A 7176-nucleotide genomic window follows, 5' to 3' on the forward strand; every position below is an offset into this window, starting at 1 on the left:
TGCAGAGTTGCCTGGCAAGTTGTAAAATGGGTTTCAGTTTGACCCTAAACCTTATCTTTCCGCCAACCCTAACCCTCATCAAAAACCTACCCCAAACCCGAACCCTAACCAGACTGGACTACTAATGCTAGTGCAAATACTCCAACTGGCATGCATCCTTTTACTCCACTTTTGACTCTTCAACACACTTTCAGTTTGACCCTCAATGTTACCTTTTTCCAAACCCTAACATAACCTACTCCTAGCCCTAACCCCAATTATACCTGAATCCTCCTGGCTGAGGTTTAAGGATGAAGGTTTGAAGCCAGACCAGGGAGAAAAAATTCTTCAGACTCTTAACTTCAATTAGCAACCAAAAAGCCCAACTACTAGCCTTGAACTAAAAAGCTGTGTGACAGAGCTCCGTTCCTGAGTTCAAGTCCCCCAACATGTACCAAAAGAAAAAAAAAAAAAGTAAGAAAGCATAAATGGGGCTGGGAAGGTGGCTCAGTGGTAGAGTGCTCGCTTTGCATGCATGAGGCCCTGGGTTCGATTCCTCAGCAAAAAGAAAAAAGCCAGAAGTGGCGCTGTGGCTCAAGTGGTAGAGTGCTAGCCTTGAGCTGAAGAGCTGAGGGGACAGCGCCCAGGCCCAGAGTTCAGGCCCCACGACCGGACCCAAAAGACAAAAACAAAAACAAAAACCAGAAAGCGTAAGTTTTAATTTTACCCTAAAGCTTATTATTTTCCCTAACCCTAACCTTAACACTAATTATACTTAAACACTATTAATAAAACAATTTTGCATTCATCCTTTTACTGGGTTATTTTTCTTTCTTTCTTTTCTTTTTCTTGAGGCTTGAACTCTGGGCCTGGTTGCTGTCCCTCAGCTCTTCAGCTCAAGGCAAGCACTCTACCACTTGAATCACAGTACCACTTCTGGTTTTCTGGTGGTTTATTGGAGATAAGTCTCACAGACTTTCCTTTTTGGGCCTGCTTTGAACCATGATCCTCAGATCTCAGTCTCCTGAGTTGCTAGGATTACAGGCGTGAGCCACTGATGCCCAGCCCCCGTTTCTTTCTTTAGTCCTTTTTATAATTCAAAATTATATCCAAATGAATTTAGAAATCTGTCATAAACTTCTGAACCTATGTAATTCTTTTTTTTTTTTTTTTTTGCCGGTTGTGGACCTAAACTCTGGGCCTGGGCGCTGTCCCTCAGCTCTTCAGCTCAAGGCTAGCGTTCTACCACTTGAGCCACAGCGCCACTTCCAGCTTTTTCTGTTTATGTGGTGCTGAGGAATCGAACCCAGGGCCTCATGCATGCAAGGCAAGCACTCTACCACTGAGCCACCTTCCCAGCTCCTGAACCTAGGTAATTCTTATGACCAAAATATATATTCAAATGACCTACTAAGAGCCTATAGCTTTGATGGAACTAAAACTCACTACACTAAGTACATGTGTAGGACTTTGTACTTTTTTTTTTTTTTTTGTTGGTCGTGGGGCTTGAACTCTGGGCCTGGGCGCTGTCCCTCAGCTCTTCAACTCAAGCCGAGCGCTCTACCACTTGAGCTACAGCGCCACTTCCGGTTTTCTGGTGGTTTATTGGAGATAGGAGTCTCACAGCCTCTCCTGCCCGGGCTGGCTTTGAACCATGATCCTCAGATCTCAGCCTCCTGAGTAGCTAGGATTACAGGCGTGAGCCACCAGCGCCTGGCTGACTTTGTACATTTTTGCTGGCTTGTTTTTTGAGACAAGGTCTGGATATGTAGCCTAGGCTAGCTTTGAACTTATTAGGTAGTCCAGTCTAGCTTTAAATTCTCAATTCTCTTACCTCAGCCGCCTGAGTGCTCAGATTGCAGGTGGGTGACCCCAATGTTTGCAGAATTTTTTTATATTAAAAAAAAAAGACTGGAAAAAACCATCATTCATTCTTTAAGTCCTGGTTTCCTTATGACGATCCCTATTTTGAACTCTGATTCCCTCCAACTACAAAATGTAAATACCTATATACAGATGGAGACTTAGAAATGAAAGAGATGGAATGACAGTCCTGCATCAACCCAAACAGGTCTATGTATGGAATGCCAAAAGCTTTAAAAAAAACTTTCAGAAACACAGAAGTAAGGAAGTAACCAAAGTCAACCATTTGGGCTTAGTTTTTTGTTTTTTTGTTTTTGGCCAGTCCTGGGGACAGAGCCTGGGCACTGTCCCTGAGCTTCATTTGCTCAAGGCTAGCATTCTACCACTTGAGCCACTTCCGACTTCTTCTGTTTAAGTGGTACTGAGGAATTGAACCCAGGGCTTCATGCATGCTAGGCAAGCAATCTACCACTAAGCCACATTCCCAGTCCTTGGGCTTAGTTTTTAGAGGAGAAATGGTGAAGTCAGATTGAACAGAAAAGCTACAGTTTCCAGTATAGGTGCTGAGAGGAGATATAGATAAGAAACTTTCAAAGGGACTTCCCTCAACACTTAGTCAAAGTCCTAAAGCCAGCGAGAAGGGTCTTTATCTGTGGTATCTAGGACCAATGCGGCCAAGCTCCAAAGTCCTTAGCTAAAAATAGGTAAAGAGAGCAGCCCAATTTTGGAATAAGCCAGGGCTAAGCTATAACCTCATATGCATATATTATACGAGGGAGAACTCAGCCAAAGGAAAAACAGACACGAAAAGCTGTATTTCTTCTCTTCACATTAAGTACTAAATTTTAGAGCACAGCTTATGTTTGCAGGCAGGGATCATACGAAAAACATTTGCAATCAAATGCTACACACACACCATAAACCTAAGGGAGAAAAATGATCCAACACTATACCTCAAAATATATCTTGGACCACAACATTCGTTGACTAGGGCACTACCATTATGAACCTAGTCTCTATATGTTGTACATTACTCTCCCAAGGTACTTTAAAAAGATGTTCTAAGTCCCAAATGAGAAAAAAAAAAGATGGCTTTCAGGGATTAGAGGTGTGGCTCAGATGGTAGAATGTCAGCGAATGAGCCAATGAATGACAGATCAAAAGTTCAATCCCAGAGGCTCACACCTGTTATCCTGACTACTCAGGAAGATGAGATCTGAGGATCACTGTTGAAGCCAGCCCTGGCAGGAAAGTCAGTGAGACTCTTATCAGAAAACAAGAAGTGGCTCTGTGGCCACAAGTTAAGCCTCAGGATTGACCCCTTACCCTCCCCGCCCCCAAAAAAAAAAAATCTTGAAATTCAGTCTGGAACCAAAAACAAAACAAAAAGCCATAAGATGGCTTCAGGATCAAGATGACAACAATAATAAGCTTTTTCTTTTTTTAAGTTAGAGTGCACAGGGTAGAGGGTGCTCATGCCTGCAAGCCTACCTACTCAGAGGCTGAGTTCTGAGAATCAATGTTTGAAGTCAATCAGGGCAGAAAAGTCCAAGACAAGGTAATCTCCAATTAATCACCTAAAGATAGCCAGAAGTTTGCCAGGCGCTGGTGGCTCACTCAGGTAATCCTAGCTACTCAGGAGACTGAGATCTCAGGATCACTGTTCAAAGCCAGCCCCAGCAGGAAAGTGAGACTCTTATCTCCAGTAAACCAGCAGAAAACCAGAAGTGGTGCTGTGGATCAAGTGGTAGAGTGCTCACCTTGTGCTGAAGAGCTGAGGGACAGTGCCCAGGACCAGAGTTCAAGCCCCAGGATCGACCAAAAAAAAAAAAAAAAGATAGCCAGAGTGGGGCTCAAGGGGTAGAATTTAGCCTTGGGGGGGCGGGGGGGAGGTCACACTCAGGGACAGCGACTAGATTCTGAATTCAGAAATGGCACAGAAACAAAAAGTTTACAAGGCAAGAACGGAGATACACATCTGCCTATTGCATTCAACTAACTAAACACTTTGAAGTTTCACTAGCGAACTGTAGGTGAAAACATTTCTGTATCAACACTCTAAAATGCTTAAGGATACACTTGGTAAACCTTGTGCTAAACCGGGTGCACTGGTGGCTCACACCCACAGTCCTAGCTACTTAGGAAGCTGAGATCTGAGAATCTCGCTTTGAAGCCAACCCAGGAGGGCTGGAAAATCCGTGAGACACTTCCCTCCAATTTGCAAGAAAGCTCAAGGACAGCACCCAGGCCTTGAGTTCAAGACCCAGGACTGCGCGGGGGCGCGCACTCGCGCACACACACACACTCACACACGACCTGAGGTTAATTCTTTCCCAAAAAAGGCCATCCTGGATCATGGCAGTTGTCCTGCCAGCAGAGCCCATGCAGAACTCAGAGCTGACGTCCCAGAACATTCGCATTTTTGACACAGCTGTGCACATCCATTCTCCTGGGGCAGACAACGTGAAAATGACAGGTCGTCTTCCTGACCTGTCAATGGGCGCGTCCACACGAGTGCAGCCACCCACTGGCCCGGCCACCTGTTAGCCGCCGGGGACAGAGCCCCCAAACAGCCCCAAGGAAGAACTGGGAGAGCCTTTGTTGTTCTCTAACCACAGAAGCTGGCAGGGTTCAGCCAAACCCCAACGCCTACAGCCAAAGTTGCCCGGGGCCGAGGAAGTCTTGCTCGACAGGCTTTGGGCCAAGCCAGCGCCGCTGCAGCGAAGCCCCGGCGGCGCCCGTCGGGGGCCGGCCCGGGAGCGGGGAGGGGTCGGAGCGGCGAAGCTGGAGGACGCGGTCGTGGACTTCAGAGCGGCCCTGGTTCGCAGGGAAAGAGGGCGAGGTGGGCCGACCCGGGAAGCCCGGAGCCCCCCCCACACACAGCTCCGGGGATCGAAGGAAAGGGAGGGTTAAACCGTGAGAGCAGGAAGGAAAATGGAGCGGCGGCGGCTAGGCAAAAGGCGAGAGCGCGGGGCTGGAGCGGGGCGAGTGAAGGAGGGCTGCAGGCGGGGGACCGGCGCAGAGACCCCACTCTCCAAGACTCAGCTCCCACAGCCTGTACCCGACCGGCCGTGCTCACGCCCGGTCTGTCCGAGGCGGGGACTCACCCGAAAGCCGCAAATTCCGGACTCCAAACCCCTGGGGAACCGTCTGGACCCACGGTGAAACCAACCGAGCGGAGGAAACCGCGGCGTTTGTATGACCCGGATGCGCAGCCCTAGGAACCGGAAGTTGGAGGCCAGGGTCACCTCACGATCCACGCCTCCTTCCTCCAGAATGGTCTGAGCGCATGCGTCAGCCTGTGGCGGGGTAGGGCCGGGGGTTGGGGGGAGAGGGTGGTGTCAGGGAAGTGTCTAAGCCACGCCCACTCCTTCGTTCCGGTAGGCCACGCCCTAGACCACGCCCCGTTCAGTACCTCTGAGTATTGGTGCGGGTGAGTAAATCTTTGCTGAGCCACTGTCGGGATAAGAATCCTACCACCGGGAAGTTCCTCAAAAGACTCCACATAGAGCTCCCCTATGACCCAGCAATCCCACTTTTGGGCATTTATCCAAATGTTCACAAACAAGACCACACTTAAGCTACCAACACGACTATGTTTATTGCAGCATTATTTACCATAGCTAAGATATGGAACCAACCCAGATGCCCCTCAGTAGATGAATGGATCAAGAAAATGTGATATATATACACAATGAAATTCTTTGCCTCCATCAGAAAGAATGACATTGCCCCATTAGTTAGGAAATGGAAAGGCTTGGAAAAAATTCTATTAAGTGAAGTAAGCCAGGCCCAAAGAAACATAGGTCCATGGTTTCCCTTATTTGCAATAACTAGCATATGTGTGAGTCAAGCAGAAAAGATCAGATAAGTTGATGTTAGGGAAATTAACCCTAAAATATGTATTCAAATGTTTTTTTTTTTCTTTCAGGTGATTGTTTCTAGCACATTTATAAGATTATTTCTTGGTTGCTTTGTATGTCCCTCCCCCACAGTATAACCCCTGCTTTCACTGTATTTGATGTCAGTATAATTTGTGGAGGGGAAGGGAAAAAACAAATCGTTTAAATAGGGATACAGGTGGACCCATTGCAACAATGAGATGTACAAGTCGTTATGTCGAAAACAAATTTTACAACTTTGGTGGGGGGGGGGAGGGTTGGGTGGGGTGAGGGGATGGGAAGGGGAAACAAAGGAGGAGGCTACAATGCTTGATAAGAAATGTACTCATTATCTTGCCCGTGTAATTGTAACCCCTCTGTACAGTATTTTCACAATTAAAAAAAAAGAATCTTAACCACCCTCGTTTTTCAAGGTGGTTTAAGTATGTGCAATTCCCATCTCCCTTAAGGAATGTGAGGAGAAATGGTGTATGCATTTGGAAATTTTTGGAAAAACAAAGGAAAAAAATGGTAGAAAATTTTTAGAAGACACTGGGGAGGCTTGCCTAAGATTATCTTTCGGTTTAGTTCACTTTTTTTCTTTTTTTTTTTTTTTTTTTGGCCAGGCCTGGGGCTTGAACTGGGGGGCCTGGGTATTGTCCCTGGGTTTCTTTTGCCACAGCGTCACTTCCGGCTTTTTTTCTTTCTGTGGTACTGAACCCAGGGCTTATGCATGCTAGCAAAGCACTCTACCACTCAGCCACAAATTTTAAATTACAACCTAACTGGGCAAAAAGCAAGATTACATATAGGCTTTGTGGAGACCTGAAGTTTATTTAACTTGAAGGGTCCTCTTTAAGAAAAACACTGCCGGCCGCTGGTGCCTCACACCTGTAATCCTAGCTACTCAGGAGGCCGAGATCTGAGGATCATAGTTCAAAGCCAGCCCAGGTAGGAATGTCCATGAGACTCTCATCTCCAATAAAACCACTAGGAAACCGGAAGTGGTGCTGTGGCTCTAGCGGTAGAGTGCTAGCCTTGATCTGAAGAGCTGAGGGACAGCACCCAAGCCCAGAGTTCGAGCCCCACAACCAACCAAAAAAAAAGAAAAGTTTTTATTTTATTTTATTTTATTTTATTTTTTTCAATTAATTTTTTTGTGACAATACTGTACAGAGGGGTTACAATTACATGGGCAAGATAATGAGTACATTTCTTATCAAGCTACATTTCTTTTTTTTTAATTTAATTTAATTTTATTTTATTTGTGAACATACTGTACAGAGGAGTTACAATTACATGGGCAGGATAATGCATACATTTCTTACCAAGCATTGCAGCCTCCTCCTTTGTTTACCCTTCACATCCCTTCCCAGCCTCCCCCCCCACCCAATCCTTCCCCCCCTCAACCGACATGTCATTTTCGACATGACAACTTGTACTTCTCATTGTT

The 7176-nt window shown here is 46.3% G+C and overlaps 1 protein-coding gene across 2 annotated transcripts in view; it reads right to left on the reverse strand.

Annotated features, from left to right (window-relative positions):
- The window catches only part of Eya3 (EYA transcriptional coactivator and phosphatase 3), an 84296-nt gene extending 79248 nt beyond the window's left edge, over positions 1–5048 (reverse strand). For both annotated transcript variants that reach the window (XM_042688681.1, XM_042688680.1), the window contains exon 1: positions 4950–5048. The gene's annotated coding sequence lies outside the window, so the exon portion shown is untranslated. The remainder of the gene's footprint in view (positions 1–4949) is intronic.
- Between the last annotated feature and the right edge of the window lie 2128 nt (positions 5049–7176).

Source organism: Dipodomys spectabilis, unplaced genomic scaffold (genome assembly GCF_019054845.1).
Source record: "Dipodomys spectabilis isolate Male_0828 unplaced genomic scaffold, ASM1905484v1 ptg000118l, whole genome shotgun sequence".
Classification (NCBI taxonomy): domain Eukaryota; kingdom Metazoa; phylum Chordata; class Mammalia; order Rodentia; family Heteromyidae; genus Dipodomys; species Dipodomys spectabilis.